The sequence below is a fragment of the Pholcus phalangioides genome, unplaced genomic scaffold, assembly GCF_987345545.1.
Source record: "Pholcus phalangioides strain wild (caught in Gottingen) unplaced genomic scaffold, Ppha-v1.0 ptg000004l_1, whole genome shotgun sequence".
NCBI lineage: Eukaryota > Metazoa > Arthropoda > Arachnida > Araneae > Pholcidae > Pholcus > Pholcus phalangioides.
In genome coordinates, this window is record NW_028301597.1 from 27,324,755 (window position 1) to 27,345,011 (window position 20,257).

A 20,257-nucleotide genomic window follows, 5' to 3' on the forward strand; every position below is an offset into this window, starting at 1 on the left:
ATTAAGTACTCGCCTACTTCGAGGCCAGAAAATGTAAACAAGACCGAGTTTTGGTGTTTTTGATGGTATGGATGGGGGTAGAAAAGAGTACTGTATTTATAGAACTCCGGATTTTCTGTTACCCCACCTACCCTTCTGGCATAAGTGACTGGATTCTACTGTGTGTAATATTTTATGATGAAATAGCAGACACGCGAAATGTTAATTGCGAACAGAAAAAAAAAAACATTAAAAAAACCTGATGTATCATAATACCTTTCGATACATCCAAACAGAAAATACACGTGGACGATTCACAGTCAAACAAAGAAAACTTTGAAGTAACAGACGCTATATCGAACAATACAAATGCACACAAACACACACCGTGTGGACATAAAGAAACAAAAAAACGGCTGGGCCAAATAATCTCTAACAGACCACTAGGGCTCTCATCACGATACTTCGAAAGATATTTCTAAAGGACCGGGAGAAGAATAAATATTGAAGGTCCTATAGAAAAGAATGGAGTTTTTTATTCTCTCATCTACGAAACCATTGTCTAGACTCGAGACACTGCAGTTTCCTAAAAAAAAAAAGAAAAAAGATGTACCCAACGTTTACGTAGCAGGGAATGCAAACACTACGCTCCGTACCCGAGACATACACACTGAAATAAAAGTAAATTTTTAACGTCGAACCTTCATTCCACATTTTTTTCCCCTCATCTCCCAAGTGGATTCCACGCTTTTATATTTATTCCATCATGTGCTTCGTGTTCACCCCGAAAAATAAGAACCTTAAGGATTCAAATAAGGTGAGATAACTTCCATGGGGACGTTCTAGAGAAGAACAAATACCCAGTGGTGCGTTGAAGTGAGAAAAGTGTAAAAAAAAAAATAAGTAAAAATAAATAAAAATCATTATTATATTATAAAGAAAAGATGAAGAATAGCAAGGGAATAGATATATGCTTGCTCTGATAATAATATTAAAAATGAATGCACAAAAATTTCCTACTCTGTGATCACAACGACTAATAAATAGATACAATTTTGAATGAAACAAATACAGGGTTAAGATAAATGAATGACACAATTTTAAAAAATTCATATTTTCACATAATACGCAATCAGTAACACATAAAAATAAGGAAAATTATTCCAAGTATTTTTTTATTTCAGTTGCAAATGTTCGATATGCGAACATTTCGTAACCGGACAAACAACTAATCCAGCGTTTCTCAACCTATGGTCCGCAGACCAGAGGTGGCTTACGATGTCATATGTGCTCCGCATGCGGAATTAATAATTTAATTCTAACGGAATGAAAAAACGTTGTGACTGATATTATTGATAACAGTATGGGATAAAAAAAATTCATCTTCATACTTATGTTCAACATAATCGAGGAAAATGCAATCCTATATACGGAATACCACTCAATTTTGCTAAAAAATGCAATTTATTGAATTTAATGCAATTCCATAATTACTACTGCTAAAATTTCTGAGGGGTCGCGGAAATAAAGGACTGCAATAAATCGTAGTAAAAAAAATCTGAGTGATCAGATTACAGTATATCTCATTGAGAAGAATACGGTAACCTGGGACCTTATGTAAGGAAAACGAACCAGGGCATCGTCAATTGTGATCAAAAATGTTGTCAGAAGTAAGCAAAATAACCAATTGCTATCAAAATTGCTGAAAACTTGCAGAAAAAACGTTGAACCTAACAAATATCTGGGATGATTATTTGTATTTTTTACCATAATTAACACAATATAATTTATGTATTATGAAAACGCTTTGTACTTGCAACTTTGGTTAGCAATAAAAATTCAAATAAACTGGAAAAACGGGTGAAATGTATAAAACAATCGGAACAAATGTATAGAAAATATCCCTTATACGGAACGTGGTCCGTCAATTTGTTTCAGAAATTTTGCTTGTCCTTTGAGTGATCAGTCCTTTGGTTTTTATGTTCGGGTCTGATTGCATATGCACAAAAATGTGTGAAAATTCGTTAAATCAAAGTATTTTTAAAATGGAAGTTCGTTACATCAGGCCATGATAATAAACTTTGTTAAATTAGAGTGTATTTTATCGAGATACGGTCGTAAAATTTGTTAAATGACAATTTGCTATATTTGGGTAAGACCGTAAATGTTTTTAAATAGGTGTTTCTTTTCCGGTTCGGATTCTGACTCGTAAGCACTGCCATCTAAATAAATCTCACCACAGCATTAGGACCGATTTATCATATTTATCACTGCGAAATGACAAAAATGCGTGATAACCAGCAAATGTTTGATGAATTGGGCCCGCACTGCGATTTATCTTATGTACCAAATCTGGTTGGGTATTATGCATAATTGCCGGTAAAAAAAGAAAAATTTAATTACTTTTATCAAACGACTATTATATATGGACAGCGATTATGTATAATAACCGGCTTTTCTGCATAATGACCGATGTATCACGTTTACCGCAATATTTGCATATAGTTTTGTTGCATCCCTTGTAAGGAAGCTTCGACAATAAAATCCCATTCTAAATTCCATGGAACGTTCTAGACAAATACCCAATGGTACATTCAAGTGAGAAAAGTGGAGAAAAATAGGAAAAAGAAAAATACTTAAAAATTATTATTATTAATGTAGGAAAAAAAAAAAGAAGATGAGGAGGAGCAAGAGAAGAGATGCTTCTGGACAGGCAACGCTCAACATCGACTAAGCATGCGCGATTGGATGATGCTTTTCTTATTTTTGCTTGGTTTCCAGAGCAGCCAGGGAACCTATTTCAGTCTGGTGATGTCAGTGCCACGGTGAATCCGGTGGTGATTCCTTGTCCCCGAAAATATCAACTTCTCTTTTCCTCTTCACACTGACTTTTGCTCTATTCGCGGAAGCATGGTTCTGACGTGAGAACGAAAAAAAAATTTTTTCTCGAGTCGCGGCTATTTTTTCTTTTCCAATTTTATTTTTTTTACCCATCATCGGTTGAAAAAAAAATTGCAAAATTTATAAGAAAAAGATTAAATTCTTTTATTATATGTGTGGGGAAAATTATGCTCACAAAAACTTTGGAGTATTCCTCTGTGAACTATTTATAAGTGATTGAATATTTCTGGTTGTGTTTGGAAATTATAGTGGTGAGTGGTAATTATTTTTTTGAATGATTGTTCAATTTTTTTTTTCAAATTTATTGAAAGATGAAAATTTAGTAATATTTTAATTTTTTTAAATGTCTAAAACATCAATACATATATATATTTCCTTATCAGGGCGTAAAAATTGAAATTATTTTTCATTTTGAATATGAATCCAATGAATTTTGGATTTTCATTTGTGGTTATGAATATCAAACACGAAATTTTACAATTTGGAAACACAAAAAAGCGCAAATAATATTCTGGCACCTTCTCTTAATACATTTTGATACATCCAAACTGAAAATACACGTGTAGGCCTACGTTTCACAGCCAAATGCAAATGACAGTAAGTGAAGAAAACTCTGCGGTAACATACGCTATCCCTTAGCTATATAAATGATGCACTCACCGTGTGTACATAAAGAAACAAAAACTGCAGCCCTAAACACTCTTAGGTGGAAAAAATATTTCGAGAGCCGCAGCTATTTTTTTTTTATCATTTCTTATTTTTCTCACCCATCGGTGAAAAAATAATTCGAAATTTAAAATAAGAAAGATTAATGTTTTTATTTTTGTTTGAAAAATTATGCTGAGAAACTCCCTGTATTGAGTATTCCTGTGAGAACTATTGTTCATAAGTAATTGGATATTTCATGTTCTGTGTTTGGGAAATTTTAGGGAAGAATGACAGTTATTTCGTATTACTGCAGCGATAATAATTCTTTTTAAAACGATTGTTAATTTCTTTTTCAAATTATGATAAATTAAAGTATGATATAAATCAATATTTTTTAGTAGCCAGTGGCAGTTTTTTAAATGATTAAAGCAATAGTAATTAATTTTTTAATGATTGTTTACACATTTTTTTCAAATATATTCATGTATGAAAATTCAGTGCTGTTTTAAGTAAATTTTTTTAAATGAAAAAAAGGTAATGAAATTTTGATTGCAAAATGGACAATGTGTGTAAATAGTATGTAATATTCAAATTCGTGCGCATTTTGAATATGAAAATATTCTTAATAATCATAAGTTTAAAATTTTTTCATTAAATGTCAAAACGTTTCCATGCTAGGATGATGGGAATTTCGGAAACAAAATTGTCTTCAAATTTTGTGCATTGGAATCTTGAAATCGGAACTTTTCCATCTGTGAATGGTAGTTCGGAATACGGACAGTAATATTAGATGCACGGAACTCCAGTGACCTCTTTGAGCGTTTCATCTTTTTTTTGGTATTTATACTGCGTTTCCATTTATATATAGGCGAATTTTAGAATCGATCAAAAATTTTTGCCGAATTTGGGATTCCACTAACTTTTATTGAAATTGATAAATTCATTTTGCTGTCTTACAGCCAAAGGAAGTTATACAGCGGTTGTCCACGTGCTGACCTAGATGTAGGCTATCGGATCGTTTTGATTTATGTGCCACGAGAAAAAAAAATAATTGAGCATGAAATTTATAAGCTTAAAATTACAGTACTGAAGAAATACCGCAGATAATGATGGAATGACGTAATTTATAACAGATCTAAACGGATTCCGATTCACCATTATCCCAGTTTAAATCCTAAATCCTAAATAATATGACATAGTGGCCTGTGAGTTCCGACTGAAATTAATTCTCCCAGTTTATCGCGAAATAATTTTCTAATGGCTTTTATTACTGAAAAATAATATCAACCTTTATTTGATACGATTATGATGGGGCTTTTTTATGCTGAGATAGTTTTATTGCATAAAAATATATACGATATAAGATTATATTATCTCATATACCGCGTATTCACTCGTATATAGGACGAGGTATAATTTTAGAGACCAAAACTAGATCTATTGTTCAATTCTTTATTTCGTTTATTCTTATTGTATCGTGAATTTTTGAATAATTTCTGGGATGGAGTGTTGAGAATGGCGTTACAAAATACTGGGGGTGCCCTTGTGGCACGGCTTTGATGCCGCTGTTGTGACCCCTGCGTCTGGCCCAGGGGCCTGAATGAAAGGAGGGGGGGGGTCGCACAAGTATTGAAAAATTGCAAAATTCTGAAAATTACGTCTTTCATAAATTCTGAATTTTTGTTAATTCCGAAACTCTTTCCTCTCGTTAGTTTTCGATTGTTTTATTACTTAATTTTCAAATTTTCAATTATTTTAGTCTCTGATTAACTTCAATTTCATCATCAAAATTGAATTCTCAATAAATCCCGGAAATCATTTTCAATCAGTGAAAATTATCATTGGTTCTTTAGTTATTTCTTAAATTAATTCCCATTTTTTCGCTGTCTTTTAGTGACGTTTTTTGTATGCATATTTACTCGCGCGCATAGAACGACCTAGTTTCTTGAAACGTTGAAAACTGAATAAAAATTTAGTTCCATACGCAAGTAAATGAGGTATTTATTACTTTTCGATTTCTAGTTCAACTACCAACCAAGGGTGTGTAATAAATTAAAAACGGTCAATGCTATACACCCAATAACACAAATTTCGAAATTTTTGATGAATTTTCGAGTGATGGATCACTTAAATTAACGTGCTACAAAAAGTATTTTCACACAAAGTCATTTTTCTTTTTGATCCGTAGGAATCCCCCAAAACAATTGTTCAATACAGGAAGTGTAAATATTTTTTAATTGTTTTTGTTGATCATTTGATTCCTAAATGAGCTTCAAAATATTCTGGTTAGATAAAGATTATGAAATTATTTTAATAAAATGATAATTAGTTTAATTAATTTTGTAGGTTTTTTTTTTTGGGTTCGTTTTTGGTATCGAATTATTTATTCGTGCATCGATATACAGTGCGTATAGGAAAAAGAAAACGTCAGTTTACGGGGGGGGGGAGAGATTTAGATAAATATATTATTATTTCCTAACCAAAAAATGTAATAAATTTAATTTGTTGTATTTCGTTCAAAAATACAGTCGGCGCTCCTTATAATGGACCCCTCCTCGTTCTGTGGAAAACGGACGTTGCATTGGGTGGTCGTTAAATCGAAAGGAAAACGTATAGGATTGTCGTTATGTGAAATTATTTGGGACTTATCTCACCGGTCGTTGTAATGGAATTATTGATATAACGTGGGGTTATTACAACGAGCGTCGACTGGATTTAGTTTCTTGCCCCTACCGGTGTCGGAAAAGAATATAAAAGCACTTATGGACGTCAATCGTGCTCTACCAACACTGTCTATAGCTTAATGTCTTCGTGCGAAGCTCGTGACTTCACTGAAGAAGGTCATCTCGCCTGTAGTCATTGGATATACTGCAAGAAAAAAGAAAAATATAAAGATGGCGCCTGCTATATCCCCATGAATATAGAAGAGATGACATGGCAGATATACGGGGGGGGGGCGTGGGGGGGGCCCCGCCCCCCAAGCATCAAAGGTGGAGTCGACTGATCTAATGTATATATGAATTGGCATCATCATCATCGTACCCCCCCAGCAATAATGACCGTGCACCCCCCTCCCCAGACTTCCAAGTCTATCTCCGACTATGGGAGATGACCTTCTTCAGTGACGTCGCGAGTCCGTCTTCTATGGATAATGTTGGCTTAGCACCTCCTAAAGATAGAAGGCCTCTGCACTGTTTACCATAAACGTCATTCAGACTACCTAGCAAGCTTGCCATATTTTGAAACACAGTATCCTATTTCGTTTCTTCTTATTTTGGCGTAGAATCTGCCTGATTGGCTCACAAATATCGCACAGTAATTGGATTTGGGGGATAGAAATGGCAAATTCTGAACCTGATCATTTCTTACCTGAACCTGATCATATCGTCACAACGATAATACTGGCACGAGAAGGGAATTTTTTCTCCCTGAATATTCTGAGGGAAAATGGACTACTTACTGACGTCACAAGCAGACTGCGGAGGCTTTCTATCTGTAGAAGGTGTTGGTTGGCTCTACAGGTAGGAGATTATAGATTATATCTACTTCCCGTCATTCCCAACATGGAACCCACGCCGCACGGGGGGGGGGGGGAGGGGATATGTTTTCTAAAGACGGAAATTTCTGATGAGAACAGCCAGAATTTGTTAAAGTTCATATTTGATGAAAAAAATGATTTCTTAGAATCGAGGGAAATACGTACTTGGTAACAAAGTAATTTAAGAATCAATGAAAATTCTTTTTCAATGAAAAAAAAAATCTCAGAATGAATAAAATTCTCTAATATGTTAGGGCTCTCTGTTCGAATCAGCACTGGACCCAATTGGACTTCCCGCTATCACGCACTGTATGAATCGAAGTACCACAATATATATGGTTTTATAGCCATTGGGCTTCATGGAAATTTCTTTTTGGCCCGCCGCACTGTCTCAGAGGTTCAAAATCCCTGCTTTAGACCAGGCTAATATTCTTTTAGGTTCCTTCACGCAGATGGGACATCTTTTTCTTTCTTATTAATAAAAGTTGTATCTCACGGAAAGGGGGACAAGGACGTATGCAAGACCTACTCTTGGGCGTAGGGCACACACAGGTAAATTTGAGGTTTGAGGGGGAGCACAGGGAATTTCTCCAAGAGAAAATTTTGAGTTTTTTACCCTCCAAAGTCATTTAAAATTCACACAAAGTGATTAAAACATGACGCATTTGAAGTTGTTTTTAATATTTAAAATTTCGTTTTAATTTGAAGAGAGGCTGCTTGAGCCCCATATCCCCGCCCCGCTTGTCTCTTGACAGAATTTGGGGGCGTTAATATTTTACAAGGTGCTTAGATGTGGGCGTGTCCGAAAAAGGTTGAGAACTACACATATTCTCATCATGTGAATTGTCAATGTAACTCTACAAGCTGAACATAAAAAACTGGCATTATACAATATTTTGTTTTATACGTGAATCATTTTTTTGTGTGTGTAACAATAGATACTAATCTGAAATTTCCAGAACCAATATTTTTCCTTGTAAAAATTCCATACTGTATTTTGCGAGATTTATTCTCAGAGTTTATATAAATTCGTGTAATCTCTTCGAATCCCGGAGTTCCCGAGCCTAAATGTTTGGCAACCGTTTAGCTATCAACTCAATGAATCTTATGAAACTCCCATACATATATCTTACACATCATTTCCCGAGGCTTTTAAGCCAAAGCTAAAACTCATCGATTCCGAAACCGAATAAAGTCTGGGAGCGGAAGACAAAAGGGAACGTGACGGCGACGTTTCGATCGCCCATAAAAAGCTTTCCTCGTGCATCTTTTCGATTGCTGAAAGTTTTAAGCACTCGATTGGGTTTCGAATCTTTACCAAAGCCACAGACAGAATGTAATGCTCGATAAGTTGTTTTAACCGATCTTCCGGTCATTTTTCGTGCTGAATCAAGGATTTTGGCATCATTCCACGATATTTAAAACGGAGTTATTTCCGGATGCGAATATATATATATATATTCCAGTGTTAAATAATCTATATCGGTCTGTGAAAGTTCCAAGTACCAAGTACTACAAGTGAGATCGATTATTGCTAACGGCTGCTGTGATTTGGACTCTTTTTTTTCGCCATCTTTGAAGCGAAAAGAGAGATGTAAAGCTTGTGTAATATTCACGATTAAGCAAACGGTTCCCTTTGGGATAAGGACAGATGTTTCCGAACGTGACTCAATATTATCCGACGTCGTGTTTTTATTAAGATTTGGCCGCTTCTCAAGAAGTAAAAAAAGTGATCAGGATGAGGATCAGAAATCGTGTTTTTGAGACTTTTATCTAATTGATGTTTATATTAATGGATAGCTTTTAATATTCATAGCAGTTGAAACTGATTTAAATGTAGTTTAAAATCATTTATAATTACCGTAGTTATTAGCTAGCGTAAAGGGTCATTCAAGTGTTACGTCAGCATCGATGAGTGGGGGGAGGGGGTTTGCTGTTCGATTAGTTTTGATGACAAGGGGGAGGGGAGGGGGTTGGATGATGCTTACGTCTTCACCAACCTTTTCAAAAATATGGCATATTTCTAATGGAATCTTACTCGGTGTGTGTGCCAAAAACAAGAAAAACCTTTCCATAGTTTGTGGGCATCTGAACTAACATTCTTCCTATTGATAAGCCCTCTACAGAGTCACTTTAGTGATCTCTAAATGTTCCACGGATCCTTCAAATGATCTGGAAATGTGTTGCGATCAGCTTCAGTGTGCTTTGGAACTGTGCCACGCATCACTCAAGTGATCCGTTAATATGCCGCGGATCACTTTGGTAATCCGGGAATGTGTCGTGGGTAATTTGACTGATGTAGAACCGCACTGGGGCCCGCTTACGTGCTCTAAAACTGTGCCACATGTCACTCAATGGATCCCTAGATGTGCCACGGATTGCATATGCGTTCTGGAACTGTGTCACTAGTCACTTAAGTGATCAGTGAATGTGCCACTTGGTTTATTTTTAGAAAATTATCTTCGAGGGGGCAGACCACGTCAGATAACCCTCAGGGCTACGTTTTTCTGCGGGCCAAGGGTTTACCATACATGGCTTTGAGGGTGGGTCACACTGAATTTTTTAAAAACAATTTTAGTATTCTTAACGCTGATGAAATTTTGCTGACAAGGGGAGGAAGGGGGGGGCCAGAAATGGCTAAAAATTCGCTAAATGACCCTCTAAGTGACACAGTAGAGAACAAAATACACAGGAAAGGCATGTTCTCAACGTATTCTTTTACAGAGTGCAATTCCTTATTTCATGTTATAGTTTTTTCCCCCTACCAACAAATATTTGATAAAGATTAATGATCGGAAAAAAAGTTTCAAATTGGAAAAATGCAATTCGTTCTCGAAAATTTTCTCATACGTTCGAGAAATCACCTATTCTCGTCTGGCATGGTAGCCTAGGTCGATAAGTCATTCGATTAAAGCACCAATGGATGTTTAGGGGATGTAGGAGCGAGTTCGATATTCGGTCCGTCAGAAACTTACCTGACATAGGGGAACAACTGAAACGGCGACATGGCCACAGAAAAAGATTGCTACCGCCGGGAGTCCCGCATCGAAGGGTTAGCATACCAATTTCTCGGTGAGTATAAAAAATAGGCTGCCGTTCGGAATCGGCGATAAATTCCAGATCCCGGTCTCATTAACAATTGTTTGCCGAAAACGACCGTAGTGAGACAAAAAAATGAACAAATGACCTATTGCCGTCAAAAATGGGGAGTTGTCGGTGAAATCATCAAATATTGCTTATGAGTAAGCGCCGTTGATGACTATAGTTCCACAGTAAGTCTGCAGTGATGTAAAGTTCACAGAGAAAAAAATCATATTTATATCATCAAAAATTATGAATTATACATTGTTTTTAAATCTGTTTCTAGTTTAGATCACTAATTTGAGTAAGGTTCGTTGAAAAAACGGGACATCAAAAATAAGAAGAAAATATGGAAGGTCAGAATAAATACGGGGAAAATACGGGAATATTTGGTATACGGGTGATGTCAATCAGTAATTCGGAGCGTCTAACGTGTAATAAGTTTTTGTTTTGAATGTTAGGTATTAACATAATAACACACAAACATTGATTCAATGTGGTGAGCTCGTACTCTAGGAATTTCGTGGGAAAAACGTAATAGAAATGGAAGCAATGGCGACGTAAATATCAGTCGTTATAACCGACGTCACTGCGTTTTCTTAGATATTATTCATAGTGTATTTTATTGAGGTATTTTGTTTTTTGATACAGAAAATTATGTAAGCAATTAACGGTACATGCACCTAGTAAACATTATTCTGAGAAATTCGCGATGAATTGGTTCCATGTCGTATTGCGTTGTTTGCATATGCGTGATCGTGATGTGTTTATGTTGGCAGAGTTATGCTTTTGTCGTGTTGTACTGATACTGCCACCTATATTTTGAAATTAAAGTGATTTTTTTAGGATTTTTTCATTTTTTTAAATGTCCGTGTTATATAATTATCGCGTTGAACGTTCTACTGCTCTCGACGGAGAGGCTTTTTCTAAACGGAAACCGGCTCACATTCGTACCCAAAAGTTGGAAAATCGCGGAGAACCAATTTCAGCAGACTACCAGTATGCCGCGGTACCCAGCGCAAGAGTGGTGCAGAGGTAAAATGCTCGTCTTCCAGCATGAGATTTACCGTCAGGGTCCACGGGTTCGATTCGGGGAGGAGTGGGGGAAGAACATCGTGGACATGCTCTCTATCTTCCGAGCCTGGGGATACCACCGATAGATGGTGCCTTCGTTTCCCATCTAACTCCATCGGTTGGAAATCGTCGTACGGCGATATGACCGGAGTTGGTGTGTGGTAATGTAGCGCGATACCCCACATAGCAAGCAGCGCACGTCTACTACAACTGAACCGCGCATACGCCCCCTCATAAAAAACGTTCTTCTGAGGAATTTCTGATGAACTAAGAGATGGAGTAGACCACGTAAATGTGGTGTACCTACCGTGTGTAGTGCATTTCTGTGTTCAAGAAATAAAAGCCCTTAAATTCTTAAACAACAACTTGATAGATTATTTTTCCTGTCCGTATTACGAGTGGATTTTAATGGATTATTGGTCTCTGAGGAAATAACATCGGCTCTGAAATATTTCGAAAAAATAAAGATTTTTTTAAATATCGGAAAATGGTGAAGAAATTTCGTAAATGAAATAAAAACAATAAAATTTGAAATAACAACAAAATCTGCGTAATACTGGAGTAAATAAAATTTTATTACCAACCAATAATAATCAGACAGAAACAGAGACGATTTTAACTTCTTTAAATAGTCTCCGAATGCAAAAATATGCAATGAAAATATCTGTTTCATCATATACATAGACTACACAAAGATTTTTTATTTTAGCGTTCAACCTGGAAGTTCTTACGGAATGATCGATTCCCCCCGATATAAACATACATATGAAAATATTGATATCAGTAGGAAAAAAATGTATTGTTCCGAAATACATATCGCTATATCAGGTATTCCAGGCGGAAATTTATTCTTTCGAATTTCATATGTGAGCTTATAACTAGCTTTTCATATGCGTGGTGACGGAGATGCATCTGAGCCTCTGCCAAGTGAGCAGCTGAAAAATGGTTGGAAAAAAACATAAATAAAACCGATATTTTCACCTCGAGTGCAGAAAAAGAAATACGGGAGACGAGAGAAAGTACTGTAAGAGCGAGAAGTTTTTCTCGATAAGAATTTAATGTCACTTCTTCTCCTTTTCCCTCCTCTTGTGTTCTTTTCCCCCTTGTTATTTGGAAGGAATCATAAAACAACATTTATCAATCGGAGGAAAATTCATTTCTTTTCCCCCCCGAGAGAAAGAAGAGAAATCTGCGTTTCTTCAACCCGAAAAAAAATTAGCGGTTACGTGACTATTTTCACAAAGATATAGAAATAAGAAAGAAATGAAATCACTGAAACTCATTGGAGTAAAAATTATTGGAATTTCATAAATCATGTCACGCATTTTTTTTTTTTTTTCAACATACTACTCTACGATGTCTTGACTTTTCCTATCCGTTCGCGTGTATTGAATGTCGACTCTCTGAACATCACGTGACCAACTGGAAATGTGTAAGATTATTTTGTGTTTTCGGAGATGCGGATTTTTATTGGAACGCAGCCGGGGCGGATTGTACTGTTTTTGATGATAGAGAGAGAGAGAGAATAAGAGAGCTTGAGAGCTTGAGCATTCTTCGGAGAATGGAGAAATTTGCCTTAGAAGCTATTTATTACGTAATGAATACCGCCTATAGTGTAGTCATGTTTGGTTAGAAGTGATTTATGAGCATCGAAGCAACTGAAATTCTAATTAACTCTATTATTTTGATTTACATTGAAATAAACGATGGTTAATTAATTATATTTATGTTTAATTATGCTTAATATCTAATTATTTTTGTATTAAAAAATATTCAGTGCTGTGATTGCACCGCAAAAATACAGGGTGGATTAACACTAGAAAGAAGGATAACAGTCATTTTGACAACAACAGGGGGAAAAAAAATCAACATGAATCGAAGGGTAAAAGTGGTAAACGTTGTTAGAGTCAAAAGGGGAAAACCCTGTTTTTGCAGCCCGAAGGTCACATTTGTGACTTTTTTACACGCTATTTTGAACCAGACATTTTCATGAGCATTTTTTTTTCGCATTCCAAACTTCGAGGCGCGAATGCTAGCCGATCTCCAGTTGAAAGTGTCAGAGAGCAACAGGCATACAACTGTACAAATTTTCAATCATTACACTTGACTCATAGTTCGAAAAATAGATGGCAGCACGATAACAGGCATTGCACAGCAACAAACTTCATGTTAGATTCACAACACATTTCAACATATACCAATTGCTTATAAGTTCTGCAGAGGAATATGGACGAGGTACATGTATGGTTAAGGAGTAGTAGTAGACTCATGTTTACAACATTATAAAGCATTCATTTGACACTTTAACGTTAAAACGGTGCTTGAATTTTTGGCACTTACAGTGCTTACCATTTTTACCCTTTAATTGTTTTTCTTGAACACTGAAACTTCTTGAAACAGCATCTATTCAGTCAGTTTGACTTATCATTTCTCGAAATTTTCAACCATATTCTGAATATTATCGATGGGACACGACAAAAAAGCTCCAACGGCCAAATGTGGCCTGCGGGCATTGCGGTGAAGACCCCTGCTCTAATGTGTGCGTATTCTTACAAAAGTTCAGGAAAGATAACTAACGATAACCAAGATTTCTATTCTTGGTTTCACGGCAAGGCCAGATACTCTTTTCGCATGCACAACCGAACATTTGGCTGTAACTATAATGTGTAGAAGAACAACAAGTCAGCGCGATGCTTGATGCAAAATACACGCGGTATTTTAACGAAATGGGCGAACATTCAGAGAAAGAGATTTGCGATCGAAATGCTATGAATCAAGATTTATAAAATCCGTGACCAAACATCGGTTAAACATGAATACAAAGCAACCACGAAAGCAAATCGTTTAAGAGCAAACGTGGATGATGAAGTCTCTCGTGCACGGGTTCTTGGCGAATGGACTTCGTAATCCCATGTACTAGATGGAGGGTGGGTGAAACTTTGCATCACCAACAGCTAAATGCAGCATATCTATCGTATGATTTCCGGTATATACAGATGTTGCAAGAGCCATGGAAAGCTGATCAGGCTTTCAAGGAAGCGGTGTGTGAGCGTGTGTATTTCATTGCTGCTGCTTGCTTGCTCCTTGCAAACTAATATATCCCTCCCCCAATCCCTGCATACAGTAACCTCATCTGAATATTGACGCATTCGAGAAGAGGAGGAGAACATCACATCATCCTTGACATGTAACACGGAACGGGAAATGGTGCTTTTCTCTGCTCGCTGATAACTGATTAATGCGGCATGCGTTATGAATTCCATTCTTGTTTGGAGTTGTATGACGGGTGCTCCGAGCTATTAGCATGCAGTCGTGTGTGTGTGTGTGTATATATATATATGTCGCTGTCATTAAATGGGAGGGGGAGGAAGTCGATCTCTACCAACCTTTTCCGAGTAAACTGATGCCCTTTCTCTTCCCGTGTCTTTGTCCGTATTCGACATCTTAAAGCATTCCGGCCTCCAAAGACGAGACGCCAACCGAGGTCTGATTACTGTTCTGGCTTTTGTGTGTGCATGCTTCACATACACAGAACCGTGTAGAGCTGGATATGAATCGGTTTGCATTACATCCGTCCGACTTCTCTCTGCACCCGTGTTCTCAATACCAAAGGATTCTAAGACCCGTGTTTTGAATAGACCATTTCGCGGTCAGCTCGTGGATAATTCCCATTCTTCGAAGTGACCGGAAGATGGCATCAGCAGCCGCAGAGGGAAACCAGCCGTGTTTAGTGACGATTCAACATCATTATACTCATGTGAAGTTATGCAAAATCATTGGTTCGAAGGTGTCGATTGAATTCATGCCCTCGTATTGTTTGAAGTTTCGATGATTCGGTTTTAAATGTGTGCATTTATCATTATAGTCAGTTGCTCACCTATGTGTGGACCAGAAATTGTTGTTACGTTCTTTTCATGAAAATGTACGGTGGTTTAATTTGAAGAAAGCGCAATGTATTTAACAATATTTTATATGCACATTGTGTTTGTATAGGAGATATGTGTATGCATAATTTTATGGGAGTGATTGCTAATGTCGAATTGAGCTCTTGAGCATCCAACCGTGAACTGTGGATATCATACCATGATTGCAAAATTTTGAGATAGATTTCCATGTGTATTATGAGTACAATGAAACCTCGCTAAAACGATAAAACCCTCTGCTAAACGATGTTTTCAAATCTTGTTTGGATGTGCCTATAGTCTAATGTTAAACTCCTCCCGATAGATTATCCTTTACTAGGATAAATCCCTGTATATTTTTTTGAGGAAAATTTGAAACTCCTTGAACGATATAATTAATATTTCGTACAAAATAACCTTTAATATAATTTTTAAATTTCACATATGTGTTTTTTTCTTCCGAGGGAGTTTAATAACATCGGCATTTTGCAATATCTACCATGCAAAAGCACCAATGAAGGTGTCATGAAGGTACTTTCTATGTAGTACACGAAAGTATCACTTGGTAATCAACATCACAGTGGGGGAAAACAAACTGAATTTTATTAATAAACTAGTCAATTTGATTTTTGTGTGGTGAATAAATATTTATAAATGCATTTTATGGTTGTACTAACAACGCCAATTCATAAGAGATGCCAACAGCATAAATTTGGGGCAGCTGATGATAATGATACCTTTTGACATTACAATAATTTCTCTTCCACGATATTTTCCTTTGTCCGCACAATATCGTTATATTGAGGTTTCACTGTAATTCTAACAGTTTATACCTGATAATCTACCGATTTCTAGTCCAATAGCAGTTGATACTTATATAAGATGAAAATTCAACACATCCGACATGAATTTCAATTTACCATTTTCACTACAAGATAAAAAAAGGCAGATGACAGCACCAGCAAGAACACGAAATAAGTACAACTCTGGCAGCATAAATACGTTAGAGGCTCACACATAAACAGAAAACACACATTTCGGCATGTACCAGTTCGTTAAAAATTCCGCAGAGGAATTCGTACAAAGTACATGTACGATTAAATAGTGGTAACAGTTAAATAAAAGCTCAATTTCAGAAAATCTCATGATCCGTTGAATCAATTGGTGTAATTTCGTCAATATTATTCCTCATGTGCGATGTCACTTGTGGAAATCGTATGAGGATAGCAAATTACCCAGAAAACGATCACTTTCATTTCTTTCTATACCGGACACCGACTCCTGTTACATCGTCATATGGCAATTTAATACGGATTGAATTGGTTAGGAATTCTTTCTCTTTAGGGAATTACTCCTGGGGCAAAAAAGTATTGTGACAATATTCTGTGACCTCTTTCAATTTCAGATAGGGACACACATGCTTGCACGTCGCATTGTGCTTCTATCCATTCTCTTGACGACGGAAGGGACTTTGGCGATGGTATATCGTAAGGACGACATCTATCCGTCATTTTTAATTGACAGGATATGAGACACAGTGGGGCACTTAAAACTGTATTTATGGGTATGCAGGGGGATTCCATAATTCCCCTTGTCGCATTTTACTGGTGAACGCATTTTACTGTTGATCCTAGAGGCATACTCCCAAAAAAATATACATATTGAAATAACGTGTAGATCTCAGATACGTCATTCATATTGCAAGGGGTTGTATAGTTATTACAAAATACATAAATTAACTTTTTATACGGACACCCTGTGCCTTAAAACCTGTTGTTGCTTTGTCTCCCCTGACGCCGACAAAATTCCACGTTTCTACGGGCAATATTCGCTGATATATTTTGGAATTCAAAATCGGAGGAAAGTAGGGGAGAAAAACAACAAAAACTTACGCGTACAACGCTTATTTCCCACATTTAATGCTGTTCTTCCCCAACTTTCCACTGATATTTTGAATTCAAATATCTCAGCGAATATTGCACTTAGAAACGTGGATCTTTTTGTTGGCCTTAGGAGAGACATGACAACAACGTTTAATTGGGTTTTTGAGGACAGAATGCTCGTATAAAAAGTTTATTTTTATATGCTAATAACTATACAACCCCTTGCAACATAAATGACGCATCTGATTTCTACACGTTATATGCATATTTTTTCTAATTGGAGTTATGCCTCTAGGATCAACGGTTCACCAGTAAAATGCGGCAAGGGGCGTTATGGAATCCCCATGTATACTCACGAGAAAAAAAAAATTAGATCCCTATGTGTTATACAATCTAATAGGCTGTTAACCGGTTCTATGAATATTGATACTATTGGTTTCCTATGAAACATACAATATGAAATTGATGTACGAAGCCCTTCTTTGAAGGGTTTTGTTTTGTTTTCCCACGGAGATTTCTAGAATATGTTGCAAACTCATCGATGGAACGAAAAAGGATTTGATCCCGGACCTGCACCATCTCGACAGGCTGGTGGAAATTTGGCAGTTTCTGGCTACGATGTCTTTTTTTGCTAGCAATTTTTACCGGGTTGTGAAACGATTGGGACCCAGTACAATCGATAGTGAGCGACGATTTCCAATATTCAGGATCTCCCCCCGCCCTCGTCCCTTCACAATTTCACATGTGTGTTTGATGATGAATGTCTTTCTGTCGACCGTCGATTTACGCTCTTGACAGCGCTATTTGACACACGAAACACTCCATCAAGTTCATCCCCGCCGTGTCTTTTTTAAAAGTCGAATGCATTCACTGTTCAGTTTCTAGCCATCTCCACCGACCTAACATGTAAAAGTGTCTTACAGACACATTTTTGTATATAATTATTATTTTAGACAGGAGTAGCTAGCATTTTTCAAAGCAGTGCCACTCTAGGAATTTAAACACCCAGACCATACGGTCTACTTTTACGGGACATGAACATTTTTTCCCGTTTCTGTAAAATATTCTTTGGCTGTCTTCTTATTGTCGTAAAAATGTTCAGTTTGTCGCTTTTTTGAGTTCTGAAATGTTTCTATTTTTGAGTCATAAACTTGATTACCGCAATTGAGTATGTACGTATATTGAAGGAAAATTTCATCTTACCTGCACCATGCTGGGCATAGAGACCGAAACCTGAGAACTCAGGGTGCTTAAGATGCCCCCCCCTCTCCCTTCTCCCGCAATAAACTTTCTGCGGCTTAGCCCCTCACCCCCAAAAGAAAGTATCGGTACGCAATGTTACACAATAACTTAATTCATGTCCCCCCATGTGGATGATATGGAATCTCGAACGCATCGGACGTCCAGTAACTATGCTTAAAAATTAAAAACTGAACAGAAACACATTGAAAATCAAAAGCCATCACAAAATTACGTGGTGTTTGGTCAGAACATGATATCTCCAAAAAAAGACTTTTTGATCTAAAAGTAAGTCTTGCCGATTATAACTAATTAGATTTTTAACTCTTTGCACACGAGAGGTGACTCCCGATCACCACTCGGTTTGACGCAGTAATTCGAGCGGTAACAATGTTTATTTAAGTTTGGTTTGGGCAATATCGCTTCATGAGTGTATTCAACAATACATTCGCATAAAATAACTGCCAATCTTTAATCTGAAATACGTTTTTTAGATTTATTGTTATATATTCGTCTTCGCGTTAGTTCGAACTTGACAGTCGTAACAATAGGAATATTATTTTCAAAGTTACGGAGCCCAATAAGCATGGGATACGATGAAAGAATCAGTTCAAGTGAAGATGAGTTCGATTTTTCGTTGATAAAGAAAGAAATTACGTCTATGCATAGACTACTTGACGATAGAAAGGAGGGAAGGAGTGGTGAAGATAGAGATGAAGTAAGAAGGCGAAAATCAGGGTAATAGATAGTGAATATTATATGTGAAAGCGACAGTGATTCCGCAGAAGAGACAGAAAATTCAGAATGGGTAACGTGCACAGAATCCGAAGAAATACCACACAGAATCCGAAGAAATACCGCAAAGAATACCGTTTGCATCCGGCGAAAGAGCCGCGGAGCCGCAAGTATTTTCAGACATAAAAGAAAAATTAGATTTCTTCAAGTTATATTGATTATTTATTTATTTGAGGTATAAAGATATACAAAATGTTAAAATATAAAAGTTTTAAAATGTTAAATTGTGTGTGAAGTTAACTGTAAGAAATTCATCATATATGCGAAAATCGCCTCGAATTGCTAGTTCGCCCGACCGAAAAAGCCCTCGAGTGCAAAATTTTAAATGACAATGAAAATGCTTATATCTCGAAACTGTGATTTTGGAGATATCATGTGTTCTGATCAAACACCAAGAATTATTATATTAAGAGTGCCTACCATACTAAATTTAGATTGGCAGCCTACAAGACCACATCATTCACAAGAAAAAGATTATTTAAAAGTTAGAGAGAATTTATATTTGATTGAAAAATGGAAAAGAATTTCTTTAATTTTCGAAAAGCGTTCTCACGTGCCACTCCTGATACCATAGGGTGACACGGGGTGATCTCCCTTGTTTTTGATATTCCGGTTAACTAACTGCCTCGAGACATGAATTAAGATTTCTAAAGTTCTTCGGTCCCCGTCAACTTGTTTGCATCAAAACTTCTAAGCGCTTATCGGAAAAAAATATATTTTATTGACCGAAAAGATGCATAATCGACAAACATCTACTTTAGGTTAAGAGTTATTTGCAAAATCAAGAAAAATTTAAAAAAATTGAAACTGTTTGAATTTTAATTTATAAATTTTGTATTAAAAATTATGCCGTAACATTCTGAATTTTTAATGAAATTAACTTACACCAAAACTTTGCGAAGTTCAATTTCTTTTCAATATCGGAGAATTCCAGCTTGAAACATTGGAAAATATGCTTCCCGTCTGACACAGAGAGTTTGTCATCTGAAGGGCATACGTACGCACGTTGTCTTTTATTCACTTGAGATCAAATGAACCTCCCCATACGCCGAGTAAGAAGATTATAAAAGCAAAGAAAACAAGGATTACGATGAATAATGAGATTAGCGGTTAAAAACGGAAAAAAAAGGGAAAAAGGAAAACCCCAAAAACATTCGATCGTCGAAATTTTTTTCCTGTCATCAAAAGGTTCTTCCGACGGAAAAAGTTCGTTCCTT

The 20,257-nt window shown here is 36.5% G+C and overlaps 1 protein-coding gene across 1 annotated transcript in view; it reads left to right on the forward strand.

The window, feature by feature from the left end:
* The first annotated feature begins 2,804 nt into the window (after positions 1-2,804).
* The window catches only part of LOC149087026 (uncharacterized), a 243,732-nt gene continuing 226,279 nt past the window's right edge, over positions 2,805-20,257 (forward strand). The window contains exon 1 of the mRNA XM_089231244.1: positions 2,805-3,131. The gene's annotated coding sequence lies outside the window, so the exon portion shown is untranslated. The remainder of the gene's footprint in view (positions 3,132-20,257) is intronic.